Raw genomic sequence first — 17,233 nt, 5'->3', positions numbered from 1 at the left:
TAGAAATTTTGTAGCTTTAGGTTTTACTTTAGGGTCTTTGAACCTTTTGGCTTATTTTCTTGTATGGTGCATGGTGTGGATCAAAGTTCCTTTCATTTTTATGTATTAATTGATTGCATATAAATATTTAATTGTTTCAGCCCATTTTCAGAAAGACTGTCCTTTACCCAGTGAATTGCCTTCACACCTTTGTAAAAAATCAGTCCACTGGCAAGAATACTTCTGGACTGGCAGAGTAAGGACCTCTGGAAGCCTGCTGCTGCTGCTAAGTCACGTCAGTTGTGTCCGACTCTGTGTGACCCCATAGATGGCAGCCCACCAGGCTCCCGTCCCTGGGATTCTCCAGGCAACAATACTGGAGTGTGTTACCATTTTCTTCTCCAGTGCATGAAAGTGAAAAATGAAAGTGAAGTCGCTCAGTCGAGTCTGACTCTTCGCGACCCCATGGACTGTAGCCTACCAGGTTCCTCCGTCCATGGGATTTCCCAGGCAAGAGTACTGGAGTGGGTTGCCATTGCCTTCTCTGGAAGCCTACTCCTTCATAAAAAGCCATGACAATACTGGTAAACACACAAACTATCAAGATTAACTTTTTCAGAACTTTGGAGATTAACCAGAGGCTCGCAACAATATGAGGAGTGCTTGTTAAGAAAAACAACTGAATCTCAGTAAAAATCAGATTTTCTTGCATTCTAACTTACTCTATCTTGCCCTCTTTTACCATCCCATCTTTCCAGAGCAGGACCAAGGCTGACTCTCGGGAGCGTGAGGTGGAGCAGGCCTTGGTTGGCAGAGGCAAGCACACCAGGCCTCCGTGTATGGGCATCTTGGGAGCTGTGCTTGTAGCTGAATGCAGGGGTCATGCGGGAAGGTCGTGGGAGGAGGCCTGAGAATGGACAGCACCCAGATCTTGTGCAACTAGATATACTGGGCCAGTGCGTGCATGCTAAGTCACTTCAGTTGTGTCCAACTTTGTGTGACCCTATGGACTGTAGCCTGCCAGGCTCCTCTGTCCATGAATTCTACAGGCAAGAATCCTGGAGTGGGTTACCATTTCCTTCTCCAGGGGATCTTCCTAACCCAGGGATCGAACCTGGGTCTCTTATGTCTCTTGCATTGGCAGGTGGATTCTTTACCACTAATACTGGGCCAGGGTGTGGGCCTTTTTCTTGAGGTTGTGTGTGTATGCTTAGTCACTCAGTCGTGTCTGATTCTTTGTGACCCTATGGACTGTAGCCATCAGGCTCCTTTGTCCATGGGAATTCTCCAGGCAAGATTACTGGAATGGGTTGCCATGCCCTCCTCCAGGGGACCTTGCGAACACAGGGTTGCTGGGAAGTTATTGATGACTTTTCAACTGAGAAAACAGCAGTTCAGCCTAGCACTTCAGAAGCCCCTCTAGTTGCTTGGGGGAAATGAGCATGGACTTGGGAGCGGGTAGGGCCGAAGTCCAGGGAAGAAACTCACCTTCCGTGAGGGGTCACTGTTGAAAGCAGAGGCAGAGGCACTGGGAGCCTCAGCATGATTGTTTGATCTGGGGCCTTTCTGCTCTGGACTTGCCTTGTTTTCAAAGCATGAGCGTGGGTATCTATGCTCATGTCACAACAGGATCCTTTACTTGTTCCAGAGGCTCAGCAGGAACCTGGCTGAAGGCAGGCACGGGACCTAGTGGGTCCTCAGAGGTGCCCTGGCTGGTACTGTCAGTTGGAGCTGCTCTGAGTGCAGGGCGCACCCCTATCCGTGCTGACCCCAGACCATGGCAGAACTCTTCCCTGTCTGAAGGATGTCCCACTACACAGTTCCTGCCATTTCTCCTGTGACTTTGCAGAAAACATTTGCCTCTTGAGCAAAAAGTGCTCTCCTAAAGACAAAAGGTCTTCAGCAGGAATGGGTCACTGTGAAGACGATTCGAGGAGGAGAAGCCTCCTGGGGTGCACAGTGGCCTCCAGGAGCCTCCCTTCCCATGCTCAGTCTTTCCTTCGGGGCTCTCATCTGCTCCACCCACTTGCGGGGAGGGCTAGGCCTGAGTGGCTGTCACTTCCCACCCTGAGAATGTGTATTTAGAAGAGGAACCCAGGAAGGGTCAGCGGTGTCCAGCCCTGGTGGGTGACTCAGGCTGTTGAAGAAGCGATTTAGGAAAAGGGATTTTTCTGATGTTCTTAAATCCTATCAGTGAGGCAGCCAATTATGCCACCTATGTGAGGCTCTAATTATTAAAGTATCCTGAATTGTGATGCTAATAGCAAATTTGCTAAATGGAAATGAATTTTTAATATCATAATTCGCCTTTTCCTCTTCATCGAATTCATTTTCTTTCTAGATGTCACTTCATAAGAGCAAATGAGACTTGGAAACATTTCTTGCCCTTTCTGCTTGTGACATGTTTAGATCTCATCACATCTTAGAATTTTTCAGGATATGTTAAAAGCAGCTCACCCGGTGGACCCAGCTCATTTGTATCAGTGACAACTGATCATATCCCTAAGTATCACCTCCGGCTTGATGAGACCACAAGGCAGAGCATCCAGGACTTGGCAGAGCTGGTAATGTCACCCAAGTGGGGCCCAAGTTTCCCCAGGTCCAGCCAGTCCTTGGCTACTGATGAAGTCCTGTTAGCAGCATAATCCAAATGTCAGAAGGTCTTGGGCGCCCCCAGCCGCTTGAGCCCTCAGTCCTTGCTGAATGTTTTGGAAGGTCTCTGGGAGTAGCTCTTGGCTCACAGCCTAGTTCATGCCTGTAGCTCACTGAGCTTGGAGGAGGAAGGAAGTTGCTTCTCAATTGTTTGAACACCTGTCCGCAGGTCTACTAGCACTTGGTGAAATCCAAATTTTTACTTACAACCCTCTCCTGACCAGAAAGGGGTTGGAGGCAGCCTGATTCACCCATATCCATGTAGCTATCTTCAGAATCACTCCTGCCCTCTGACCCCTGCACCTCTGTCTTGTAAGATGAGTGATTTGGGGGTATCACAGTCCCTGGTGTGACGGATTTGTACACAACCTCACCTCATTCCATAAAGGTATCTGCAGTGACTGACCTGGTGCAGCCAGTCCAGCTCAGAAATAAGATCCAGTGTGCAGCCTATGGGTACCTTCAGATGTTGCACATCATATCCTCAAGGTTTGATTACAAGCTTAGCCCCTGATGATCCGGCAACAAGGAGCCCCTTGATCTGTCATAGGTTCACGTATCACAAATATGCAAGTGAGAAGAGTTAGAAGGCATGAAAGGTGGGAATCAGTCCCTAATTTGTCCAAATGCATTGAATCTTATTTATTCAACATTATTTGTTAAGTGTCTACTGTGTGCCAGGTATCATTCCTAAGTGAATAGACACAGCTGTGAACAAAACATAAAAATCTCTGTGCTTATGGAGTTTATATACTAGAAGAAGGAAATGATAAAGTACAGGATAAAGTACGTTAGATGATAAGTATGAAAGAAGATGCAGTAGGGAAGGGAGGGCAGGATAGCAGTGAGGATGCTACATCTGTGGTCATCAGTTTGATGAAGGAGCAAGAATCTTGCAAATGTCTGGGGAAAAGCATCCTTGGCAAAGGAACAGTCAGTGCAAAGGTCCTGTGGTGGAAACACATCCGGTGAGTTTGAGAAACAAATGCCCTGAACTTGAACTGAGCGAATCAGAAGAGAAATGTAGGAAATGAGATCAAAGGGAGTTTTATGGGCCATTTTAATAGCATGTTGTTTTTAAAAATTTTTTTAGTTAATTCAAGTATTTATTCACAGCAAAGTGATTTAGTTATACATATACACATATACATTCTTTTCATATTTTTTCCATTATGGTTTGCCACAGGATATTAACTATAGTTCCCCATGCTATACAGTAGGACCTTGTTGTCTATCCATTCTATATATACCAGTTCGCATTTGCTGATCACAAACTCCCAGTCCATTCCACCCCCAGCCACTTCCCCCTTGGTAACCACAACTTTGTTCTATCTATGAGTCTCTTTTGTATATAACTTCATTCGTGTCATATTTTAGACTCACATATAAGTGATATCATATAGCATTTGTCTTGATCCTTCTGACTTACTCTACTTAGTATGATAATCTCTAGGTCCATCCATGTTGCTGCAAAAGGCATTTCATTCTTTTTTAAGGGCGAGGAGTATTCCATTGTATATATGTACCTCATCTTCTTTATGCCTTCATCCATTGATGTACATTTAAGTTGTTTCCATGTCTTGGCTGCTGTGAATAATTATCCTATGAATCTTTTTGAATCACAGTTTTGTCTGGGTGTATGCCCAGGAGTGAAATTGTTGGATCATATGGCACCTCTGTTTTTAGTGTTTTGAGGAACCTGCATACTGTTCTCCATAGGGGCTGCACTAATTTACATTCCCACCAACAGTGTAGGAAGTTTCCTTTTTCTCCAAACCCTCTCCAACATTTATTATTTGTAGATTTTTAATTATGGCCAGTTTTTAAATTTTTTTCCTGATGTGGACCATTTTTAAAGTCTTTGTTGAATTTGTTACAATGTTGCTTCTATTTGATGTATTTTGGCCTCGAGGCATGTAGGATCTTAGTTCCCTGACCAGGGATTGAACCTGCACCCCTTGCACTGCAAGGTGAAGTCTTAACCTTTGGACACAGGAAAGTCTCCCTGATGGCCATTCTGACTGGTGTGAAGTGGTACCTCACTGTAGTTTTGATTTGCATTTCTCTAATAATTAGTGACGTTGAGCATATTTTCATGTGCCTGATGGCCATCTGCATGAATAGGACTTTGCTTTGACACTGGGAGGTCATGGAGAGTTTAGAGCACTGAAGTAACATGACTCTCTTTATGTTTTCGAAAGATCATTCTAGCTAACTATGGTGCTCAAAGTAGCCTCTAGGAGGGCTAGGTCACAATTAGGGAGAAGACCAGTACAAGCAATGCAGGCAAACCATGATGGTGGCTTGGACCAGAGTAATGATCATGGAGCTGATAACACATAGTCACATTCTGGACAAATTTTGAGGATGGAGCCAATAGAACTTAGCTGATGGGTTGAAAGTGGACTGAGAGATAAAGCAGAATGAAGGATAACTGCTGTGCTTTTGTCCTGAGAGACCTAAAGCACAGCACTGCCTGTTGTTGAGAGGGAGAAAGTGGGGGGGCGGGTAGATTTGCAGATCAAGGATTACGTTTGAACATGCTCAGCTTACAATGCCTGTGAGATAACCAACTGCAGATATTAAATAGGCATTCAGCTCTGTGAGCCGAGGATTCGGGGGTGGAGACAGAGAAATCATCAGCATTTTGTTGGTGTTTATGGCCAGGGAATTAGAGCAAAATATAGGCATCAAGGCAATCATGATACTTTAAACATACATATGTGGCAGTGTTTTCAGGACTTAAAGGATAGTACTTAAGATACCCTTTCCAATATGATAGCAACTTTCTTGATTTCTATTTAGTTTCTCTGTCCAATTGTCTGTTTTGATTCTGAATAAAAGGGAAAAAAGTTTTCACTGTTAAAAAAAAAAGTTGATTAACATAGAATTGCCTCAAATTCAGAATCAAACTGTGATTCCCCACTTGAGGTCTTTCAGGGAAGAGAAGAGCCCGGGAAAGATGGCTTTGCATGTGCTTCTGTGCAGTCGTGAAAGGGGGTTAGAGCTGCCAGGGTTCTGGAAATAGACTTTTTTATTTTAAACAGTGAACGGTTGAGAAAAACCTTTTAACATTTTAAATGTCCTTTAACCATGGATATTTATTTCTGTGAACTGATTTACATATAATTAGAATACCTTCAGGTTCTGAGAGGAAAATGCATCCTTATTCTGAGATAGAAATACAACGTTGAAGGCTTTTCAGAGAATAGGGAACAATGAAATAAGAGAAAAGTATCAGAGTTCAATTTCTTTTATAATTTACCAATATTTTCAAGGTTTCCAAATAGATTTTTAAAACTAGCTATAGGGAGGTACTTCAAGATTTTCCATCACTTTTCTAATTAAAACAGGAATTAGAAGAAAAAAAGGTACTTTGTTCACTGAAATGATTCTTTACATTGAAGACTACAACCTAAATTTCATAATATAATATAATATCTGAACAGCATGGCTGGTTCACTTGCAGATAAGATGCTGCTACAACTTACAAGCTATTTCTTTAGTGATTATCTTTATTTTTTTAATTGGCACAAGAGATATGATATGTAGGATACTCCGATGCCTGACTTTTCTATGGGGGACTTTGGCCAGTATAAAGCCAGTGACGTCAGGGTATGGAGAGAACACCACACCTGAGCAGCCATGGTCCCAAGTCACCACTTGTGCAGTGCCCTTAGATTCTGTGGCAGTCCGACTGCTGGCTTTAAGTAGAGTTACCTCCCTGGGCACTGGAAACAAAGAGCTGTGCAGAGGCATGGCTGTGCTCACTTGCTCTGCATTTCCTTGATGGTTGGGTGCTTTCAGATCTGAATAAAGAGGAGGAGGGAGAAACTCTTGTAGCGCCCTCCGACGTGTGCCCCAAGTCAGCCAAATGTTCCTGGTGGTCTAGCATATCTAACTCCTGACTTTCCAAAGAGGTTTCTGGGCTCCAAGTCCCAGTTCTTTCTCAATCACAGAAGTGAGTCTGCTTTTCCAGTCCAACTTGCACACTAGAATAAACCTGGATCCATGGCAAGAGATAAAGTTGGGATACAGCTGCTAAGAAAGCCATTCCCAGGCGTTTAAGCCCTGTGGCAGAGACCTTTGTTCTTTCTCAGCACCCAGGCACTCCCTTGTGTTTCTCAGACCTGCTGTCAGGTTCTGGGCTATGTCTAGTTCTGACCAGTGGGCTGTGAGGTAAAAGCAATGAGTGTCACTCCAGGCCCAGGCATTTAAAAGTGGGCAAATGTCATCAGGAAATTAAGACTATATGCAGTGAGATACCTCCATACCTGTTAGAATGGCCAAACTTTAGAACATTGACAACACCAAATGCTGAGTTTTCTTTCTTTCATTGCTTGTAGGAATGCAAAATGGTACAGCCACTTCGGAAGATAGTTTGGCAGTTTCTTACGAGAGTAAAAATACGTACTCATACCATACAATCCAGCAATCACACTCCTTGGTATTTACCCAAAGGATTTGAAAACCTATGTCTACACAGAAATCTACACGCATGTGTTCATAGAAAGTTTATCCATAATTGCCAAAAGTTGGAAGAAACCAAGATGTCCTTCAGTAGGTGAAAGGATAACTGAACTGTGGTACATCCAGACAATAGAATATTAATCAGTGCTAAAAAGAAGTGAGGTGTCAAACCATGCATGAAAAGATCAGGAGGAACTTTAAATGCATAGTACTAAAATCTGAAAAGGGTACATATTATATGGCCTCAGCTATATGACATTCTGGAAATGGCAAAACCATGGAGAAAAAAATAATATCAGTGTTTGCCAGGGACTGGGGAGGAGAGATGAATAGGTAGAGTACATAGGATTTTTAGGGCAGTGAAAATACCATGTATGATACTATAACAGTGGATACATATCAATATACAATGGTCCAAACCCACAGGATAGTCAATATTGAGAGAATGTTAACTATGGACTTTGAGTAATTATGATGTATCAATATAGATTCATCAGTTGTATCGAAGATACCACTCTGGTGGTCTTCCCTGGTGGCTCAGATAGTAAAGAATCTGCATACAATGCAGGAGACCTGGGTTCAATCCCAGGGTCAGGAAGATCCCCTGGAGGAGGAAATGGCAACCCACTCCAGTATTCTTGCCTGGAAAATACCATGGACAGAGGAGCCTGGAGGGCTACAGTCCACGGGGTCACAGAGTCAAACATGACTGAAGTGACTAATACAGACAGATGGTGGACAATGTTAATAACGGGGGAGATTATGCATGTATATGGGGGGAGTATGGGAAATCTCTGCACCTTCCAATTTTCCTGTGAACCTGAAACTTCTTAAAAAAAAAAAAAAAAGTCTTAACATGAAAGAAAGGAAGGAGGGAAGGAAGGTAGGAAGGAAGGGAAGGAAGTGGGTAGAGTTTTTTATTCCCTCTCCTCTTCCTGCTCTAACAAGATGGAAGAGAGCAGGATCAGTTGCTGAGTCACCCTGTGGTATGGCGTGACCAAATCTCACTGGAAACCTGGTGAGGATGAGAAATAACCATATGTTGGGTTAAGTCATGGAGATTTAAGGGTTTAGGCATAACTGCATCATAGCAGAGCCTATGCTAGCTAATACAACTCCTTTCTCATAGCTATTCTCACACCAGTGTCTTCATCGTTGGTGTGACTTGGGCCCAGGAGGACTTATGTTTTGGAGAAGGAACTTCAAACTGCCTTTTTGGGGACTGTTACAACCCTGCATGTTGATGACAGATTTCCTGAGTGATGGTAACCAGATGGGTGTTGGAATCAGCTTCTTAGCTCTGGCCAGGTGACTAAACAGGTATGTTGATGTTATTTGCTTTTCATAATTTGCATGAAACTAATTTGATCTCAGTCATAATCAAGGAGACATGATCTTCAGCAGAAAGAACAACATCTCATATAAAATTGTGTGTCTTGGGTCATCTTTCATCTACCTTTGAAGTGATTTATGACTCTCTAAGCTAATAAAACACCTTGCTGAAATAAAACGATTTGTCCAAGCAAATAAAAACCCTGACAGAGTTACTGTATGGCATTTCCTAGGGAGCTATAACTATGATAGCTAGTTCATTGAGAACTAAGTAGAAAACCCTGATACTGACAAAGCTGCAACGGAGAAATGAATCACCATTGGAGGGAGTCTGTGCCAGAAAGCACTCTGAGGTCATAAAATATATGGACTCTCAGTGCGTGAGGACTTCAGCTGGAGCCCGGCTGGCTTCTTGCCTTGGACATGCCCAAGCTATCATTCACCTGGCTTCACACATTTACGGAGCTTCTCTTCTGCCCACCTTGTGCCGGGCTCAGTGCAGGGGCAGGGCAGGCAGTGTCCCTCTTATCAGGAGGCCTGGAGATCGGCTGGGGAGGTAAGATTCATTTTGGGACAGGATGAACCACCAAGGAGTTAATGGATTTAGGACTCATACTAATGGAGTTTGCAAAATTAAAAGGGAAGAGTGGCACTGAATCTTACCTTCAGATCAGAGTGCCCTACCTCCAGTGTCTTTATTGTTGGTGTCATCTCCTTAGAATGGGATAGAGGCCCTTCATGGGGACCCCTTTATCATGCTCGACAGGTGGTCATTTGATCTATGTTCAAATATTTCCAGTATCTGGGAACTTATTACCTGTCAAAGAAGGTCTCTTGGACAGTTCTTTATATTGAATTGAAACCTGCTTTCATCTAGCTTCTCCCTGCAGATATAAGACCTGCCCTCAGAGTTAATATAGGGCAGATCTAATCTATTTCCCACACAACAGCCCTGTAGATATTTGCTTACAGCAGCCAGGCTGTACCTCCCCACATATAGACAAGGCTCATACCTCTCATCCGGCTGAGCATCCCAGCTTGATTCAGAAGTACAGCGTGGCTTGCAGACTCTCCTAGATGGCCTCCCTGGCTTGCTTTAGTTAAACACCCTAGTGAGAGCCTGACTGTCTGTGTTGGCCCTGGCTGCTGAGATGCCTCATGGTGTGACTCTCTAATATTCCCTCTAAGTCACATCCTTCCTCCAACCTTGGCAACCTCTGATCTGCTTTCTATCACTAAGGTTTTGTCACTCTGAGAATATTGTATCAATGGAATTGCACAGTATGTAAGTCTTTGAGATTGGCTCTTTCCACTCTGCATAATTCCCATGGATATCTTCTGCTTACATGTACTGTGTGTGTGTTTATATATGTTTCTGCACCTGTGCTCAGTTGTGTCTGATTCTTTGCAATCTCCTGGACTGTAGCCCACCAGGCTCCTCTGTCCATGGGATTTTCCAGGCAAGAATATTGTGGAGTGGATTGCCATTTCCTACTCTGCGGAATCTTCCGGCAGGCAGATTCTTTACTACTGCATCACCTGCAAAGCCCCTACATGTACTTATGGTCCTAAATCATTACGTAGTTTAATATTTTTATTCTGGACAATGTGACAAGGCCTCCTCAATGCGTATAGTGACTCATGCTGCTGTGGCAGTACATGGAGCGTTGGCTGTATGATCTGGGTGACCCCAGGAAGGCTCTGCTGGTACAGCACATCTTTGCAGAGTTCCATGGGGCTCTGGAACTTTGAATGTGATGCCTTTGAGTTTTTGCCTTCCTCTTCTATCTTTGTGCTATGAAACACCAACATTTTTCATTGCCTAAAGATTTCAGCACTTTCAAATAATGGGCTAAAATTCAAGAGTGATGAAACTTGTCAACCTTTAGTTGTTTTTTTCCCAGGGAAGCATTTTAGCAGGGACTATGCTTAAAATTCTCCAAGCCAGGCTTCAGCAATATGTGAATCATGATCTTCCAGATGTTCAAGCTGATTTTAGAAAAGGCAGAGGAACCAGAGATCAAATTGCCAACATCCACTGGATCATCAAAAAAGCAAGAGAGTTCCAGAAAAACATCTATTTCTGCTTTATTGACTATGCCAAAGCCTTTGACTGTGTGGATCACAATAAACTGTGGAAAATTCTGAAAGAGATGGGAATACCAGACCACCTGACCTGCCTCTTGAGAAACCTATATGCAGGTCAGGAAGCAACAGTTAGAACTGGACATGGAACAACAGACTGGTTCCAAATAGGAAAAGGACTACGTCAAGGCTGTATATTGTTACCCTGCTTATTGAACTTCTATGCAGAGTACATCACGAGAAACGCTGGGCTGGAGGAAGCACAAACTGGAATCAAGATTGCCAGGAGAAATATCAATAACCTCAGATATGCAGATGACACCACCCTTATGGCAGAGAGTGAAGAGGAACTAAAAAGCCTCTTGATGAAAGTGAAAGTGGAGAGTGAAAAAGTTGGCTTAAAGCTCAATATTCAGAAAACAAAGATCATGGCATCTGGTCCCATCACTTCATGGGAAATAGATGGGGAAACAGTGGAAACAGTGTCAGACTTTATTTTTCTGGGCTCAAAAATCACTGCAGATGGTGATTACATCCATGAAATTAAAAGATGCTTACTCCTTGGAAGGAAAGTTATGACCAACCTAGATAGCATATTGAAAAGCAGAGACATTATTTTGCCAACAAAGGTCCATCTAGTCAAGGCTATGGTTTTTCCAGTGGTCATGTATGGATGTGAGAGTTGGACTATAAAGAAAGCTGAGCACCGAAGAATTGACACCTTTGAACTGTGGTGTTGGAGAAGACTCTTGAGAGTCCCTTGGACTGCAAGTAGATCCAATCAGTCCATCCTAAAGGAGATCAGTCCTGGGTGTTCTTTGGAAGGACTGATGTTGAAGCTGAAATTCCAATACTTTGGTCACCTGATGTGAAGAGCTGACTCTTTTGAAAAGACTGATGCTGGGAAAGATTGAGGGCAGGAGGAGAAGGGGACGACAGAGGATAAGATGGTTGGATGGCGTCACTGACTCGATAGACATGGGTTTGGGTGGACTCCAGGAGTTTGTGATGGACAGGGAGGCCTGGTGTGCTCCCTGGGGTCACAAAGAGTTGGACACAACTGAGCAACTGAACTGAACTGATGGCTCTCATATTATTAACTCCCTTCGTGGTATATGCCTTCAAAGGGTATGTGTACTCTATGATTGTCTGATCTGGAGAAAGGTTGTACGAATTCAGATTCCAATTTGACTTTGTTAAATTTGAAAGTGATCAGGCCAAGACTGAAAATATCCACAGTGATTTGGCAAATAGTAATACTATTGCTGAGTATGTCAACTATTAATGAAAAAGTAAAGTGAATAAAAATTGAGGATTAGATGGAAAAGAGAGTTGCTCATGTTTTAGGAGTGAAAATGATTATTTAGTGAGCTTATATATGTACGCTAGGCTATATATATATATATGTATAGCATTGTACTAAACAAGAAATTTGGATTTTTTCCCCACCTTTGAGAAATCTGGGAGGTTTAATGGAATGAAAAATTTCTAAAGCATTCTCAAAAAGTAAAAAATTATTTGATTTAGATTAGATAATTTGTTTCAGAGATGAAGCAAAATAAAATTCAAGAATTTTATGAATGTAATTAAACATGTTGTGTGTGTGTGTGTGCGCGCACATGTGTGCACGTGCATGCAAGCATTCATGTGTATGGTTGGATGCTGGTAATACATTTTTTTTTTTTTAATTCAACAAACATTGGCTGGTACCTACTTTGTGTAAATGCCTCTCTGATAGGCATCCAACAAATATTTGTTGACTAAATGATGAATCAATGAACAAGGACAATTTAGTAAGGGTGTGACTAGATACCCTGAATCCTTAAATGAGCAAATAATGCAAATTTCAGGACAGAAGTTCATAAAGAAAATATTTGAATCCCTTTGCTTAATTACCAAGTTATTTTTTATGAACTAGAGCTTTGTATTTTGCTTAAACCAATTAGAAGAACTGATTAGTAAATATTATAGATTAAGTATCATGCATCTATGGGAAACCACTCTCCATATTTTCTCACCATAAAAAATAATGATACTATGTCCTTCATTAATTCTCCCAGTTCAGGTTGTAATGTAGTAATTCTCCTGCTAATGCTGATGATAACAGCAATACTAAGCAACTCCGTTTTTGAGCTCGTCTTAAGTACCAGGCTCAGTGCTAAGTCACAAGCAGGTCCTGATTAATCTTCACCACCTTGTGAAGCTATAACTAGTCTCTTCGCAAATAAGTAATCTGAGACTCAGAGCCCTTCAGTCTTGTTCCCAAGATCACAGTGGCAAGAGTGGTAAAATCAGGGTTTGAACCTAGGTAATTGTTCCCAAAGTGGGAGCTCATAATCTCTTCTGCTCTTTTCCATGCTCTTTTCTCTATCTATTCATGAAGGCCAACGTGGATGGCATTTGAAGTGGGCCTCACTGAATTTACTGTAGCTCCTTAGAAGCAATAAAAGTTGCTCTTTTCCTTCAATTATTTCCTAACTCAGACTTCTTCCTTGATCCATCTAAATGAGTCTGATTGTGCATAAAAGAAAAGTAAGGCATGGAGCAGATATGCAGGCAAGCTACACAGAGAAGGGTTTGGTCTCAGGAACCAGTGGTCACATTGACACCAGTTTCTACTTACATACTGACACACCCTGAGGAAATGGGACAGGGTAGGGGCCTTGTGAATTCTGAGCACGTGTATTGAGAGGACCTGGGCTGTTTATAAACACATGGCTTCATGGCAAGTATAAGTACCATAGCCTTGGCCGCATGGATATGTCCTCCTCACAGTCGCATAGGATGCAGACCAGTGGCAAGCAGCAGGGCGGCAGTTCAGGCCAGCCTCTGCTTTTGACGGCCACTGGGGGAGGAGTGATGGCCTTCCAACTTTAGTGCAGGTGTAACTTCATATGGGGGGATTTTCCTGATTCCCACAGACCAGGTTGGTTTTCCCTTGCTGGATACTTCCAAGGTGCCTGTACTCCTCCTATTCTGATGCAACTGCTTTTAGAAAAAAAATTTTTGAAGGACAGTTGATTTATAGTGTGTTAATTTCTGTTGTATAACAAAGTAATTCAGTTATACATATTATTTTTCATATTATTTCCATTATGGTTCATTATAAGATACTGAATATAATTCCCTGTGCCGTACAGTAGGACCTTATTGTTTGTCCAACTTATATATAATAACTTGTATCTAATAATCTCAAACTTCCAGTCCTTCCCTCCCCCACCCTCCTCCTCCCCACCTTGGCATTTCCAAGTCTCTTCTCTGTATCTGTGAGTCTGTTTCTGTTTTATAGATATGCTCATTTGTGTCATTTTTAGATTTCTCATACAAGTGGTATCAAAGGGTATTTATCTCTTTTTGACTTGCTTCGCTTAGTATGAGAATCTCCAGGTCCACCCATATTGCTGCCAATGGCATTATTTCATTCTTTTTTAATGGCTGAGTAATATTCCATTGTATAATATTGCTGTTGTTTTTCAGTCACCCAGTTGTGTCCAACTCTTTGTGACCCCATGGACTGCAGAATGCCAGGCCTCCCTGTCCCTCACCATCTCCTGGAGTTTGCCCAAGTTCATGCCTATACATGTGTGTGCATATATATATATATATATATATATATATATATATATATATATATATAAGTATATATCCCATCTTCTTCATCCATTCATCTGTCAATGGACATTTAGGTTCTTTCCTTGTCTTGGCTACTGTAAATAGTGCTGTGTGACCATCATGGTTCATGTATCTTTTTGAATTATAGTTCTGTCTGGGTATATGCCCAGGAATGGGATTACTGGATAATGAGGCAACTCTAGTGTTTTGAGGAATCTCCATACTGTTTTCCATAGTGGCTGCATTAATTTACATTCCCATCAACAATGTAAGAGGGTTCCCTTTTCCTCACACCCTCTTCAGTGTTTGCTGTTTATAGACTTTTTAATGATGTCTTTTGTGACCAGTGTGAGACGGTACCTCCTTGTGGTTTTGATTTATATTTCTCTGAGAGTTGTGAAGAGCATCTTTTCATTGTGCCTTTTGGCTACCTGTATTTCTTCTTTGGAGAAATGTCTATTTAGGTCTTCTGCCTGTTTTTGGATTGGTTGGTTGTTTTCTTTTTATTGAGTTGTATAAACTGTTTGTATAGTTTGAAAATGAAGCTTTTGGTGGTCACATCATTTGCAAATATTTTCTCCCAGTCTGTAGGTTGTCTTTTTGTTTTCTGTATGGTTTTCTTTGCTATACAAAAGCTTATAAGTTTGATTAGATCCATTTGTTTATTTTTGTTTAAATTTCTATTGCCTTGCAAGACTTACCTAAGAAAACATTAGTACAATTTATATCAGAGAATATTTTGCTTCTGTTCTCCTCTAGGAGTTTTACAGTGTCATGTCTTATATTTAAGTCTTGAAGCCATTTTGAGTTTATTTTCATGGTGGTGACAGGGTAGGTTCTAACTTCATTGATTTGTATATGGTTGTCACAACACTACTTGCTGAATAGACTGTCTTTTCACCATTGTATATTCTCATCTCCTTTGTCGAAGATTAATTGACCATAGGTGTATGGGCTTATTTCTAGGCTCTTTATTCTGTTTCATTGATCCATATGTCTGTTTTTATACCAATACCAGGCTGTTTTGATTACTGTAGATTTGTAGTATTGTCTGAAGTCTGGGAGGGCTATGCTTCCTGCTTTGATGTCTTTCTTCAGGGTAGCTTTGGCAATTCTGTGTCTTTTATTGTTTCATATAAATTTTAGGATTATTTGTTCTAGTTCTATAAAAAATGTCATGTGTAATTTGATAGGGATTGCATTAAATCTGTATATTGTTTGGGTAGTATGGTCATTTTAACAATAGTAATTCTTCCTGTAATTGTTTTTTAAAATGATTTACTTTGACTATGAGTCCTGGGAAGGCAAGGAGAGGGTCTACTAGTTCACTGCTTTGTCCCCAGGCTGGACGGAGGACCTGGAACACAGCGGCTACTTAGTAAATATTTATGAAATATTTTGTAATGCTTTTCCAAGAAAGGGAAGAAAGAAATGATCCGAAGATATTACATAACAGGAATGAATGAAGCCTAGATTTTTTTCTCACTCTTGGAATTTTGATCATGCTGGATGTGCAAGGCTCCTTGCTTTATTCCCTCATACTCCAACTCTTTTTGTTGATTTATGTTTTTTTTTCCCTTTTTCTCTGTTCTTTGTTGACCTTTTGCTCCCTAATTTACTTTCTTTGTTTTACCTTTTCTGTGTTACTTTGCTTGGTTTTGTCTATTTCTCCAAAATTCTTTTTCTTGAGGAAAAAATTACATACTGATAGCTTAAGACAGTAATAGGGGGAAAAAGTAGTGTTCTTAATAACTTAGGGACTTGAAAAATAAAAATAGACTGCATAACTTTTACACCAGGAGAAGAAAATTCCATTTACTCAACAGAATAGGAAAAGAAGAAAAGGGTAAAAAAAAAAAAGGCATGGACAATTTGGAACATAAGAAAGGCAGAAATAAATATTGCTATGAGAAATTATGATAAATGTAAATAGTTAAAACTCTTCAAAGCGTAAAGACTCTCTAATAGAATTAAATATAAAATCAAGCTATATATTGCCTATAAGATACCTATTAAAAACAAAAAGGTATGTAAAAGATAGGAAAAGGTTTATCAAAATAAGCTAGGATAGAAATTGTAATATGAAGAAATATTAATTTAAGGCATAAAATATATATATTTAAAATTAATTTATTTTTTATTGAAGGATAATTGCTTTACAGAATTTTATTGTTTTCTGTCAAACTTCAACATGAATCAGCCATAGGTATACATATATCCCCACCCTTTTGAACCTCCCTCCCATCTCCCTCCCATCTCACCCCTTTAGGTTGATACAGAGCCCCTGTTTGAGTTTCCTGAGCCCAACAGCAAATTCCTGTTGGCTATCTATTTTACATATGCTAATATAAGTTTCCACGTTACTCTTTCCATACAGGTCCCTCTTTTCCCCTCTCCCCATGTCTGTAAGTCTACTCTCTATGTCTGTTTCTCCATTGTTGCCCTGTAAATAAATTCTCCAGTACCATTTTTCTAGATTCTGTATATATGCATTAGAATGCAATATTTATCTTTCTCTTTCTGACTTACTTCACTTTGTATAATAGGTTCTAGGTTCATTCATCCACTTCATTAGAACTGACTCAAATGCATTTGCTTTTATGGCTGAGTAATATTCTGTTGTATATATGTATTGCAATTTCTTTATCCATTCATCTGTCGATGGACATCTAAGGTTGCTTCATGTTCTCGTTATTGTAAATAGTGCTGCAATGAACAATGGGATATATGTATCTTTTTCAATTTTTGTTTCCTCAGGGTATAAGCCTAGGAGTGGGATTGCTGGGTCATATAGTGGTTTTATTCTTGATTTTTTAAGGAATCTTCATACCATCTTCCATAGTGGCTGTATCGATTTACATTCCCACCAACAGTGCAAGAGCATTCCCTTCTCTTCACACCCTCTCCAGCACTTATTGTTTGTAGACTTTTTGATGATGGCCATTCTGACTGGTGTGAGGTGATATCTCATTGTAGTTTTGATTTGCATTTCTCTAATAATGAGCGATGTTGAGCATCTTTTCATGTGTTTGTTAGCCATCTGTATGTCTTCTTTGGAGAAATGTCTGTTTAGGTCTTTTTCCCATTTTTTGATTGGGTTCTC

At 41.0% G+C, this 17,233-nt stretch overlaps 1 protein-coding gene across 2 annotated transcripts in view; it reads left to right on the top strand.

The window, feature by feature from the left end:
* Positions 1-17,233, top strand: part of FSTL4 (follistatin like 4) — a 660,210-nt gene that overhangs the window by 166,005 nt on the left and 476,972 nt on the right. The window contains exon 1 of one of the 2 annotated variants that reach the window (XM_070793584.1): positions 8,229-8,421. The exons of the other annotated variant lie outside the window; for it this stretch is intronic. The gene's annotated coding sequence lies outside the window, so the exon portion shown is untranslated. Of the gene's footprint in view, positions 1-8,228; positions 8,422-17,233 lie in introns of those variants that run through there. 2 annotated transcript variants of the gene reach the window in all.

Source organism: Bos indicus, chromosome 7, assembly GCF_029378745.1.
Source record: "Bos indicus isolate NIAB-ARS_2022 breed Sahiwal x Tharparkar chromosome 7, NIAB-ARS_B.indTharparkar_mat_pri_1.0, whole genome shotgun sequence".
Lineage (NCBI taxonomy): Eukaryota > Metazoa > Chordata > Mammalia > Artiodactyla > Bovidae > Bos > Bos indicus.
The sequence above is the reverse complement of the archived record's forward strand: the minus strand, read 5'-3'. Positions and strand labels throughout refer to the sequence as shown.